Source organism: Corvus moneduloides, chromosome 22, assembly GCF_009650955.1.
Source record: "Corvus moneduloides isolate bCorMon1 chromosome 22, bCorMon1.pri, whole genome shotgun sequence".
Taxonomy (NCBI): Eukaryota; Metazoa; Chordata; class Aves; order Passeriformes; family Corvidae; genus Corvus; species Corvus moneduloides.
Genome location: NC_045497.1, coordinates 900,662 through 914,586, shown reverse-complemented (window position 1 = coordinate 914,586; position 13,925 = coordinate 900,662). Strand labels below are relative to the sequence as shown.

The 13,925-nt window shown below is 46.2% G+C and overlaps 1 protein-coding gene across 3 annotated transcripts in view; it reads right to left on the bottom strand.

The window, feature by feature from the left end:
* Nucleotides 1-12,722, bottom strand: part of RERE (arginine-glutamic acid dipeptide repeats) — a 177,630-nt gene extending 164,908 nt beyond the window's left edge. For all 3 annotated transcript variants that reach the window (XM_032131832.1, XM_032131835.1, XM_032131837.1), the window contains exon 1: nucleotides 12,575-12,722. The gene's annotated coding sequence lies outside the window, so the exon portion shown is untranslated. The remainder of the gene's footprint in view (nucleotides 1-12,574) is intronic.
* Between the last annotated feature and the right edge of the window lie 1,203 nt (nucleotides 12,723-13,925).

Sequence of the window (13,925 nt, the reverse complement as noted above, 5' to 3'; positions counted from 1 at the left end):
ACAAATGCTGTGTAGGCAACAAATAATTCTACTAACACGCCAACAATCACTTTAATCTCTTCCACTTAACAACTCATGAACCTTTTATGAACATAATCTTCTAGAAGGTAGCTGGTAATACAAGATAATCCCAGTACAAGTTTAATTAAAAATACAAACTACATATAGCTCCATGCTTACCAACTCTTTCACGCTGAAGGAGCAGGAGTGGCTATTATTAATAGCTCTGTTAATCTGGCAAACTGAAGTGCACAGGAACACACTGGAGAAGCATTCAACAGACCATTTCCCACTGCAAAAAGAGCCCTTGCAAATTCTAACTTGCCTTAGCACAGCATTTAAAACCCCCCTGTTCTAAATAGCTGAACTAAAGCCTGCTTCCAGAGTTATGGATCCTACTTTTATACAGAAAATCCAGTACAAGATTATTTCTTGTTACAGGCTACAATGGAATTAATCGGAAACTGAAAAAAAAAAAAAAAAAAAAAAGCCATTTTCCTTTAGGAAACATAGAATTTGAGTCACTTGGCTGTCAGATGGAAGTCAACACAGATTTCATTTGACTGCCAAGAACCTTATTTGACTGGACATAAAAGACATTTGCTATTTTTAAACATACCTCATGTAATCATTTAACCAGAGCCCTGTAATTCAGACCGGGGAGCTCTTTCCACATTCAAAAGCTGATCAGAGCACGGGTCTTTACAGTTCTGTTTAAGAGTTGGCTTGTGTCCAATAAATACAACTTGCACTCCCAAGCTCCCCTAATAACCATCTCCACAGCTCTTTCCCCTTCTCCTAAACCCAGCCAGAAATATTCTAAGCTGCCTGAGAGCCTCCAGAAAGCTTTTTCTGCTTACTTTGACCACAGTCACTGCCTCATACCTGTGGCCAGCAACAACCAGTCGAGGCAGGCCTACACTGGCCACTCGATGGACACTCAGTGGTTATGGGTGTATCCAACTCCTCACTGCTCTGAGAATAATGAAGTCCAAAATTTTACTCCACCATGTGGTGCTAACAGTCAAACTACCACAAACACACAAGTGGCACCTACCTGTGTCCCAAACCTAAATCACTTTCTTACCTCAAACACCAGCTGTGTAACTCTGAGCTTTTACTCAGAGTCACAAAAGGAATTCTCTTTAACACAGATGAGCAAAAATATCTCTGATGAACTCTCCTGACACACATGAATGAAGTGATGTGTAGGTGAGCTGTGAGAGGAGCACATTCCCCAAACCCATAAGTTTTCAATTTTTTTTTCCCCATTTTTCTTTTGGATGAGACTGTGCCATGGTGAGAGGCACTGTAAGAGCTCTTTCTCACACCAAGAAAATAACAAGAAATCCCATGCTGGAGGAAAAAAGTGCACAAGCAAGCAAAATTAAACCTTGTGATCTAACACAGATTCCTTTAAACATGTTTCAGCTCTGACACTTCACTGAGAGCTAAAGGCATAGCAAATATTTTTGCCTCCTACAAGAGAGAATCAAATTTTAGACACAGCTGAATGAGTTACCACTCCAGAGAAATGTAGGTTTCCTCAAGCTCGGGATCATCAAAAAAAGCCAGACTGTACAAAGGCTTTATCCTTTCAGGAATACACTCCACTAATCGTAGCAGACAAATGCAATTCCGATAGATTTCCAGCTCCTGGAGGCATGGGGAGGGTGCTGCTGCTCAGTGGAAGGTCTTTCACATGTGGAAGGCAACCCCTTTAAATGTTGCACTCTAACAGCATTTACCAGCTCCCTCCTCTTAAATGGTTTGATGCATTTCACTACCCAGGGCTACACCCCCAAATGTGGGGCTCCCAGTGCACCCTCCATCCCTAAGCAGTTTCTCACTAATGTGAAAGCTCCCGATTCAGGCAGTGTTCGGTCCCCAGAGCACTCAAGGTTTGTTTTGATACCAGTGGCTTAAAAAAAACCACCATACAAATTGCACAGTGCTATAGAGACAACACTTGCAGCCCTCCCTGACAGCCAATTTATCTGCAGTCCAAATTCATAGCTAATCAAGTCACCAGAGCAAGCACATCAGGCACGTGCCACGCTCGGCAAGCTCCCCCTGACAAACACTTAACATCTGCAGTCTTTTGAAACACGAGACATTTTTCCACAGCTGCAGAAGTCAAACTGTGCTATGGATGACTGGCCCCTGAAGTCCTATTTCTGCAAGTAGGAACTGATGACCTGAGAACTGCGAACATCAAGGAACTAAGCAGGCAGCAATCTCCGAGGGATGCCTGATGCTACCCAAATAGGTTCTGCCCACACAAAAATCCACTCCTTTCAAAATTTAAAGTATTTTTTGTCATGGAGGCATTTGCCTGAGCACTGGAGACAAGAGCTTTGCTGCTGCCAGGAGGTACTTTTAAGGTACCTTTTAAGTCTGGTGTCTTTCTGTATCATCATAATGTGGAAAATGAACACAGTGAACCTTGTCTTTATTGTCTCTCAAAAAAAAAAGCCAAAAAAAAAAACAGCTTGGGGGAAAAAAATAAGTCACATTCAAGAAATCAGGCAAACTCATGCACATGCCTAAGTACACCCACAACAGAAGGAAACCCTCCTCCCCCCAGCCATGCTCCCTGATAATTGTTTGTGCGATGTCTGTTTTATTTTAAAGTCTAAGGAGTATTTTGGTTTTACTTGTGACACCAGCTCACTACAGCCACCACCTCTCCTCTAATCACAGACCAGACAGAAAGGCAGCTCAAAAACACATCCAGGCACACAGAGAATAGACCTGGTTGGACTTCAAACAGAAACTTAAGATCACAGAGGGATCAGTGTTTCCTGCACTGCAAGTAGTAATCTCTTTTGCCTAATTTTCCTCCCCGAAGCCCGCCCTTCCTCTCCCCAGGGAAGAGAGAACACAGATTTGATTCTTCATACACCCACTGGACCACAGACTGATTTAAAGAACCTTATTTAAATGAGGTGCAAATTATGTTCCTACTGAACTGGATTCTACAGAACATATTTTTATTAAAACCAAACACATACATAGGAAATACCCCTCGGGCTTTCCTCAGCTTCCTCACAGGTGACTCCACCTCTTCCCATCTTGGAAGGCTCATTCAACATTCATAACTTCACCTCTGTGCACCTGAAAGTGAAATCCCAGCTCCATTCGCTTTCAGGAGGCAGAGAGAAGGTTCCTCAGAGAGTGTTTCCAGCAGTGACTGGGAAATGCTCTCTGCAGGAGCCAAGAGCCCATCAGGATCCAGAGGGGCACCAAGGGCAGGGCTCTGCATCAGGAATGCTCAGAGCTGTCCTGCCTCATCTTTCTTCTCCACTGAAAGCACAAATACATAAACCAAGGGCAAGAAGTTACAGTTATTCCTACAAAGCTTATTTTAAAGGCCAACTCCATTCAGGACAAGAATTACAGCCTAAAAGATTTTTATCTTTTCAGAAATTTACATTTCCTGAAAGCCACGGAAAACAGCAAACCAGAAATTTATTCTAAAACTTTTAAGGAAAAAAAAATTAATATAGCGCAAATTTGGCATCTAACAGAAGAGGCATTTAAAAAACAATAAGAATAATTTCCATTCAATACCAAGGAATTAGATATTCTCTACAGCTGCTGCTATGGCAAGATCCTAAACGACTTTGCTATGGACAAGTAATACCAAATAGATACATCAGGACACAAAATAGCAAATGCAAAGATACAACATGCAGTTGCCATCAGAATTAGGCTTTTAAGTAAAAGAACTATGTCTTAAACCCAAAAGGTACAGTGAGAACGTGGTGATCTGTAGTGACATGGAAGAGAGCTCAGTGATGTTTTGATGAAATATACCATTTTATATATATATATTTATATTTTTAAAGCATTAACTACCTGTTTCATGATCACTGCGAGAAGGAAATGTCCTGTTTAACTAGGTTAAACATACACTTTTAGATTAGCAGAGTAAACAGACACAGAAAATTGGCACTTTCTTATTGCCTAACAACTATAAAACTCGCTGATAACAAAGTACCCTCACACCTTGTTTCGTAAGCAGAAGAACACAACTGCAATGAGTTACTTGGCTCAAGGTCATGAAATGAGTTTTGTGAGGTTTTTGAGTGGCTGGAGCACAACCCAAATATTGTGATACCAACATCTAAATCCTTGTCAGGAATTAACCACCTGTAATCGTCCCAGTCTCTCCTGTTGTCTGCTTGTACCCTGACTCTTTATCATCTCCAGGAATTAAACATATTACCTAATTATACTATCACCGGGATTTAATACAGGAAACATGCTCAATTTCAAACAATGGCATAAACAAGAGAGTCACTAAGAACCCCTCCCAGCCTTCGCTTCTCCCCAGGAATATCCAACCTGTGCATCAGAACAGGCCCAGCAAGGAAAAGCGCGGCTGTAACTTCTGGGGACTCCGAAGACTTGACTAAACATACACAAAAGTAATTACTTTCCACATCTTGCTAAACTCGTACTTTGGGACAAAAGCTGCGGAAGGAGTTATTTGATGACTAATTAGCGCAGGGAAGAGCGCGTTAATTGAGGCAGGGCTGCAGAGAGCAGTGACTGGCCCGGAGAACACGAGCGCAGCAGTTCCACTGCTCACACATCGCAGCCATGCAAAGAGAAGCAGTTACACAATAAAACCCAACAATGAAGGACTGGGGCTATTCAGCATGAAGACAAGCAGGAAATAAGAATCAAATGACTTTTTCCAGCCAGAAGAATGAGCAGATATGCTGTTTACAGGCTGTTTAACAAAGCCAGCCCCGGAAGGTGAGCTGAGACAGGGACTGAGACTCAGGGAAAAAGAAACATCCTCAAACACTCACATGAATCACCAAAAAGCAGAACGGGGAGAATCTCAAAGTCTACAGTGGGGAAATTGGGCAGAATTATGAAAAAATCTACGTAGAGGTATAAAATAAACATGTTACATTTCTAGTGACCTACTAAAGGGCATGTGAGATACAGGAACGTGTCACTGATAAATCAAGAACCTCCCTAGGTATTAGTACAATTAAAAAATAACCTTCGGATTACCAGACTATGTGCACCAGTGCCTTTTCACCTACTGCCCTCCAGTATCTCAGAACTCTGATGAAGCATTCAAACAGCAGCCAGGACTGTTTCAGCAGAGCAGAAGAGAACCTGGATTCTGCTTAAGTTTTCTTCCGAGAGCAAGGTTTCCCTGACCAACCACAGACACAAGGGGCAAATGGGTAAGCCAGTTATTTCCTGATGAGTCACTAGCTGGGCATTTGACTCTCAGGAATCTAAGTGTATAGGTAAATAGGTTTGTTGAATCATTGAGTAAAGATTCTCATATTCAGGGTTAACACTGGAAGGCGAGTAACATAATTCAGTGGTTTAAGGAGCAGTCAGAGCCAGGTCTATTAAGTTTCATGAAAATGAATGACCTTAGAGACATAAATTAGATTTCCTGCATCTCACTCCCAGTTTGTAGAAATGAGGATTAAGTGTTTAAGTCTCCTGCACCGACCTCATCAGAAGCTCTTTAATGGAGACACTACATTCCTTCTTACCCAAGCCGTACCTCCCTGGCACAGCAGCACCAGGTACCAAAGGACACAACCACTGTTAAATTGTGTGTTTCATTCACCCAAAGCAGGAGGCAACTGCTCTGATGAACCTCCCCACATGCCAAGTGTTCTTTCTTCATTCAAAGCCCATCCGAAGGTCCCAATTGTCTGACACCACCATTTTTTACTGGGTATTTCTCAGGGAAATACAACCCTTAAAGCACTAGAGTTCCATGATCTAGGGCACTTTCGTCTTTCGTATTCATGACACTTTTCATGTTAACATGCATGAATGAAGACTCCTAAATCAAGGAAAAGATAAAGAGGAATTTTAGCATCAGCACCATGTATTCCAGTCCCTTGTGGATGTTGGCATCAGCAGACTACTGCCATATATGCCCTTGTTTAAGAAGACTTATAATCCTTAAACGCATATATTTAATAGCTTTGATATTTAGCAAAAAGCTGCTGATCCCCTAACACCCTATAATACATAGTTAATTACTAACTGAATTTGCCATTTTCTTTAAACCAGGGAATAAACTGGTTGCCAAAATAGTAAGTTTTGACAGAAACCATCATATTCTGGCTTAAAGCTCTATTTCACCACACCTAAACACTCAAGTCTAGATCACCCTGCTTTACACTGCACTGCAACCACACAATTATTGTAGGTGCTCAGGTTTAAAACACAGTGCAGTCCTGCCAGCTCCCTCCAGACCACTGTGATCTCAGCAGCAATAAAGAAAAGGCCCCTCTGGTTCATTTTCTGTTAAAATGTTAAAGATATTAGTTAGAATGAGACCATGTGTCAGTTTATGCTATACATGGGTGGCTACGGAACAAGCAGTGCTAAAGTCTGCTGAGCCAAGCTCTGAATGCAGGGCTGAGATCCCAGGAGTCACAGGCACTCCAAGTGTCGTGTCCAGAGCCATTTCCTACAGGACAGACACGAAAGGGCTGCTGGAGCTCACCTGTCCTGCAGGGAAGGGAAACTGGCACCTTCCACGTGCTGTCAGGGCAGTGAACACCTGCTGTGTGTCTAACGCTGACATTTGTGGGGAAAATGGTACAAACACACATTGATATCAAACCAAAAGGCTTGGTTTTCTGAAAGTTTTAACAGTGACTTCCCACTGGTAAGAAATTCTGCTCCTTACTGGTTTTATTCATTTTCAGTATAACATATGACAAGAATGTTTCTCCTATGTATTTTACCAACAGTTATGGCCGCTCCCGGAGCAGCTGACACCGACAATACTTACAAAGACCTCCAAAAAAAAGAAGGAAAATCTGCAGGACGATGGGCCCAGTGCCCAATAACTTGTCTGCTTCCACCCCAAACCAGTTGGCCACATGAAAAGGACCAACATAAAGGAGACACTGCTCATCACCCAGACAGAAATATTTATTAGCACTGGATGACAAAACTTCCTTTCTCTTTCTTTATCCCTTTTCCTCAGAGAAAACAAACTTCCCCAATTCACCTCACTTCCCCCTTTCCCCCTCCCCAACTCCCTGATTCTCTTATTTCATGCCAGTAACTTGTAGTGCATAATGAATTTCCAACCAGCCTGCCACGACAGTCATCTCAGCAATAACCAACATTCCTGAAAGTTTTGTGCAAGCCAGCAGATGGATAGGAAAAAACTCTCTAATTAATTACATCCCCAGTAAGGCCTGGCCAGACAGAAAGCAGCATTTGGAGTTTTGCTTGGCAGCCAGGAGCCCGTAGGCACAGCCACGTTATTGCCCACTCAACTGTTATGAAGGACAGTGGAAAAAAGAGGATTTCACTGGCAACAGGGATGGAGGGAGAAAACTTCAGGACTTACAAGCTCCTGTCTCCTCAGCAGCAACACTAAAACAGGACCTTCATTAGTTCTGCTGATCAGGAAAATAAATTTACACTCCAGCCCTCACTGCCTGTACCAGAAAAGATCACGAACACCCATCATCACAAAAGAGAAATCCTGTTACATATTTGAAACAGGCCAAAATTGACTCACAGTACCAGGGATTAATAATACCACGGTAACTTTTTTTTATTACAGACAAGTAGATTAAATACATAGATTAACTAAGACCTCAAAATTAACGAGCACTCATTTTCTTCCACTTATCCTGAATCTTATAATGTGAACTGGCCTCTCATCTGTGGTCTGTAGGAAGAACAAAAGACAACCTACATATTCATAGAATCGCCCGTTTTTCAATAACTCAATCACCACAACTTACTTTTTAATCTATCAAATTTATGCAATACCTAAAGTGATCTACATTTTCAGAATCATGCTTTTAATAGAAGCAAGATGCCAAATGCAAATAGAACGCTTTCTGTCTCGAATCCAGAGAAACACCAGCAGCTCCAACAGTGCATTCCAAACACTCATTTCTTAGAATTCCACAAAAAAAAAAAAAAAAAAAAAAAAAAAGGTGATCATTATCCCTGCTGGGCACAGAGGGAAAAGTGATGTTTGTATCCACGCTGGTTTCACTTTTCCCTAGGTCAGTGTACAATTCTGGATGCTCAGTGAACTAAAAAAACATTTGCATTAAAAAACAAACCCAAAGCCGAAGCACACAACACCTATTGAGGCAGGCACGGCCAGGCTAATACTTCGATCTGTTTGTGCTTTTCAGTCCCTTCCAGCAAGCCCTTGCCCCTGTGGGCTCCGAAGGCAGAAGGAGCCAGTGCAGCATTCATATCTTGTTTGCTCCTTTGTTCCCCCATCAGCCTCTCTGAAAGGAGCAGTTGGGCACAGCCACCAACATTAGCAAAGCTTGTGTAAAACGCTGCTGGCAAAACCCACAGCCAGAGCACAATGCTGCCTTGTGGATCCTGCTCCCCAACACCTCCTATCACTCCAAGGAGGGCACAAATTTTCTTCCCAGCAGCTTGCTGGGAAAGCCATTCCCAAACTGCAGCTAATCACACTCACCTCCTTCTGCCACCCTCCACAGTGCCCGTGCCAGTCTCGCACACCTCCCCATCTCCCTGTTCCAACAAACCAGCTCCACATCAGTAACCTGCAAACTTCATTTCAGGCAGCTTTACACATGAACTAAACAGGTCTCCAATCAATAGGGGGTTTGTTCTGTTATGGTTCAAAGATAGGTTTCACTTAAAAGTATGCCATATTTTAAGCCTATTGATTTAAATTTAAGCTCTGAGCTAAAATCAGAGAGTATGCATCCCTTTAAGTCAAGCAGGATGATTTGTTTAGACTTCCTGCAACTGAGACAACTGCAATATATAGCAAAACCAGAGTGAAAAATAGCTGAACATTAAAAATAGTTAGTCTAGCCAGGACACCACCTAAAAAACCCGAACACCAGCTCATTAGAAACTTAGAGAGTTGGTTGTTTTGAGTTTGTTTGGGTTTTTTAATGGTTAATTCCAACCCCAGCCACCCCTTCTTAATTTACGTACTTGCTCCCTCATCTCATTTCAGGATCACATAATAACTAATTGTTTTCCAATTGTCATTATTTTTCCATCTAGAAATTAAGCACAATTCAAGTACTGTGTTCACACACCAAGAGCACAGAGTGTAACATGGCACTGAGGCTTACAGGGTCCTTCAGCACAGCTCCTAATGAAGTCAGAGCTCCCCTCAGGCAATCCCAGGGTATGAGCAGCGCTGCTGAGAGGACAACACACCTTCTGCAGGGCCATTACCCCTCCTGGCACACCTGTTTCCCCTTCCTCTCCCAAAAGTGAAATAAGTTCTTTATGGGCAAAACAACCACCCAGCGTGGCTGCAACAGAGAGATGCATTTTGGAGCCGTGAGAATAAATTTACACAGATTGAGTGTTACTTTAAAAAGTCAGTTATTAAAGTACAGCATCAAAATGCCCTTGTTCTCACCTAAGCTGCAACCAGTGTTAACAATTAGAGTATCACAGAATCTCCTGAGCTGGAAGGGTCCCACAAGGATCAGAGTCCAGCTCCTGGCCCTGCCCAGACACCCCAATAATCCCACCCTGGGCATCCCTGGCAGCGCTGTCCAAAGGCTCCTGGAGCTCTGGCAGCCTCGGGGCCGTGCCCATTCCCTGGGGAGCCTGGGCAGCGCCCAGCACCCTCTGGGAGAAGAGCCTTTCCCTGAGATCCAACATAAACCTCCCCTGACACAGCTCCATAAGTTCACAGCTTCAAAAATTACAAACACCACATCTCTTCAAACCCATGAATGTTGTTGCTTACTCACCTTTTGCTGTAGCAGCCCTGAATCTGCACCCACAACTCCACAGGAAGGACCCAGCATGCAAACAACCCCCACTAAGGTACAACAAATCCTTGGACGCAGAGAAATCACCATTTGCTAATCCACCAGTAATGACTGGGGAAGGCAGGTCTGTCTCTCCTAGCCCCACTCACCTTTTCTGCCCAAGAAATGCTCCCTATTTCACACAGGAGTATCAGGAGCTTTGTTCAGGTGGAGAGCTACCCACCTCAGTCCCTGCACAGTACAAATTCACATGGCACAGAGAGGCAGCACAAGTATCTCACTGTACCCCTCTGAACTCACACCACAGCACTCATGCAGACAACAGCCCACAGTCTCTGGCCACACCAGAGCTGGGAGTAGGAGAAATAATACCCAAAAAGTGTCCTCAACCCAGAGGCAGCCACCACATTTTACTCAGGTAAGGAAAATGAAGTCATTCACCCCACTTACACACTGAAGTCAGCTAAAGAGTCAAAACCAAAACTTGGAGACCTCATGATTCAACTGTGACAGTCACTGTTTCCTGTTTTGCAGAGGATCCAGCACACTGGCAACTTTTCCTCAACAACCATGTTATTTTTCACTCCCTTCTGCATACCTCAGCATCACCATCTAGCTGATGTCACCAGTGAGCCAGCTGAGATTTTACCATACCTCAACAGCCTAATAACCCAAAATCTCAACCCCTTGTGCAGCAGTTGCTCTTTTACACCCTCAGCACAACCACAGCCCTGCGAGGAGGAAGGGGCTGCACTCAGTGATCCTATGGGTCCACTCCAGCTCCAGATACCCTACAATTCTGCAGCTGGTTTGGGCCTTTTTACAGATGCTGCTGGAAAAACAAAAGCCTGAAACAGCCACCAGGAAGGGAGACCGTGCATACACTGAAGTCAACCTCTGCACTTCCTCTTGCTTTTGTCATCCCGAGGCTTTTATCTGGCGTGTCCTCCCCTGGCAGCAGTTTCCCTCGAGCACACGCCTCCGGACCAAACCCAAAGGTGACACACGAGTGCGAAGCGCAGCAGCTTTTATTTCCAGCGGGTGAGGTGTCCGTGCGGGGGGCAGGAGGAGGAGGAAGCGAAGGAAAGTTGCGCGGGTTCAATGGAGTGCACTTCCCAGCCTCACCTCGTGTGCTCCCGCTCCATTCACGCCGCGGAGCCGGCAGCGCCAGCACAGCACGCACACAATGTTTGGGCGCCCTTCAGCTTCTAATTTACTGTTTTCTTTCTCCGAGGGACCGAAAGGCCCATCCTGGGGAAGGAGGGAAGGGCAGGAAACGCTTCTGGGTCTCTGTCTGCCACTGCTCCGCAGAAAAAGGCGCCGTGAGAGCGAGAGCAGAGTCCCGAAGGCAGCCAGCGCAGAGAAGAACAATGAGCTCCCAGCCCGGGCATTGTGTGCATCCACCTCCTGCTCTTCCCTCCAGACCTCGGCCACAAACACCCAAAATCGCTCCTCGGCCACACCGGGCACGGAGACAACCCCCTCCATCATTTATGGGACAGACTCGAGCAGGAAAACCAGGATGAGACGTCTTTACCAGAAGTGCTTTTATTATCATAGAAACGTTTCCACGCCTCTTAACCACCATGGATTTCTCAATTCTAAGGGAGCTGGGCACAAAAAAAAAAAAAAAAAAAAAAACACCCAAACCCAAACAACAAAAAAGAAAACCCCAAAATGTTTGCCTGGCAATACAAGAACAAAAATGTTGTACATTGCACATTATTCAAAAATTCAGCATGTGCCTTTCACAACCAAGAACTACTTCTTTTGACACAGTGTTCATTTTTATCTGGTTAAACCCCACATTTTAGAAGAGGCACACTATCTGAATTGCCACTTCAGATCTGTTCTGAGAAAGCATTTTTACTGAATTTTAACAGGATGAAGTAGTGGCTGAAGCTCCTCAATTCAGCTGCACTGGTGCACAAGCAAAATAACACCTTTGATTTCAATAATTGGCCAATGTAAGCCAGGAGTAAACAGCCATCAGACAGCAGCCTGCTGACTGCATAAAAACCTCCTGAGCTCCTCATCTCCAAGAATGCTGCTGCTTCGAGGAAAAACTCAGCATAAGAACTCAGCAAACCAAAATAACTGCAAGCAGCCTGTAAAAATAAATCTAAGGGCAGAGACACCTCAACAATGAATCATATTGTTTTCTTCCCAGCAATTTCTTGAGCAGTCAGTTTCAGCAATGAAGCCTCCAATGTTGTCTACCTCCTACTACTTTTCTGATTCTGAGCATCTTCTTTTCACGCTTTGGAAAGAGAAATGGGAACAAAACAAAACAAACAAAAAAAAAAAAAAAAAAAGGAAAGAAGAAAGAGAAAACCCCACCCCTTTCTATGCTACTGAAAATGTTATGATTAAATCAATTTGCATAAAATCTTCATTTCAGGATTCCATACCTACACACACGAAAACAAGTGTGCCTTTTAAACAGCCAAGTCTATCTCCTGTGTGTGCGCATTTAAATCATATCTACATCCCCTTTATTTAGACGGTTAACAAGTTAAGCCTTTTCCCGAGCACATTATTTCTATGGAGCATCAGGCAGACACGACACACGAGCGATAAAAAAAAAAATCAAGAAATAAATAAAGAAACCCGAAGGAAATAAATAAATAACCCCCAGACGCACACAGAGCCCGAGGGCACACAGCCCAGCCCCAGCCGGCAGAACTCCGCCGAGGGACTCCCCCGAGCATCCCCCCGCATCCCCGCCGGAGTTCGCTCCCTCCCCGCGGGCACCCGCGGCCTCTCCCCGCCACAACAGCCCCGCGGCGCGCCCGCCGCCCACCCACCTCGGCGGGCTCTACACCATCCGCGGCGGCTCCGGGGCGCTGCCGGGACAAAGCGGCGGCGGCGGCGAGGGGGGAGCGAGCGGCGGGGACCCCGCGCGGTGCCTCAGCAGCGGCAGCCCAGGGGCATCTTCCCGGGGAACAAGGAGGGGATGGAGGAGGAGGAGGAGGAGGAGGAGGAGGAGGAGGAGGAGGAGGAGGAGCAGGTCCGGTCCCGCGCTGCCCCCGCCCGCCCCTGCCCTCGCGCACGCACGCACCGCGGGCACCCAGCAACGCCGCCGGCCGCGGGCCCCGCCAGTATCGCCGCGCGCCATTGGCCGCCGCGCCGCGCCACGTGACGCGGCGGGCGGGGCCGGCCAATGGCAGCGCGGGATGGAGGGGATTTAAACGCGCAGGGAGGCGGAGGCTGCGCCGGCACAAAGGCGGCGGCGCGGCAGGGGCGGGACGCGGCCCGGCCCCGCTCCCCTCGGCTTCGCCCCGGCCCCGCCGTCCTCTCCCCCCCTTCCTCTCCCCCCCTTCCTCCGTTTCCCCCCGTCTTTCTGCGGGTGGGTGTCACGATTCTCTGTCCCGAGCATCACAGGGGTTGTTTTGGGGTGTCTTTGTGCCCCGCTGCTCCCAGCCCAGCCCGTGCCTGCCCCGGCGTCGGACATGGAGTCACAGCGTCGTTGAGGTTGGAAAAGACCCTCCGGGGTCAAGTCCAGCTTACGAGCTATCCCCGCCTTGTCCCCAGCCCAGAGCACCGAGTGCCGCGTCCAGGCCTTCCTTGGACACCTCCAGGCATGAGGAGTCCAAACCTCGCTGGGCAGCCCCTGCTGGTGTCTGATCACCGTTTACGTGAAAACATTCTTCCCGAATTTCCAAACCTGACAACAAATACTTTCCAAAGGTCCAACCGGACAACACATACCTCCCAAAGGTCCAACCTGAGCCTTGCCTGGTGCAGTTTAAGACTGAAATTCACAGGGCCGCTGAATGGCTTGGCTCAGAGGGACTTTAAAGAATATCCCGTCCCACATCTCCCACTGTGCCAGGCTGCTCCCAGCCCGTCCAAGCTGGCCTGGGACGTTCTCAGGGATGGGGCAGCCCCAGTGAGGGCGATCTCGATGCCCGAGGCCGGTGCCAGGGTGGAGCAGCCCTGCCGTGGTGCTGCTCCGTGGGAGCCGTGTCCCTCTGTCCAGGACGTGTCCGGCTGCAGGCGTTTGCTCCGGGTTGTTCTCATGAATAAGTGAACAGTTATCGGCCTTACGAGTAAATGTGTTTGAAATGTCTTCACTGGGAGGCAAGGTACAAAATTTTATGGCTCTGTCAGAAGCTTTTGGCTGTGCCGTGGCTCCAGTCCATCAGCCCTCGTAGG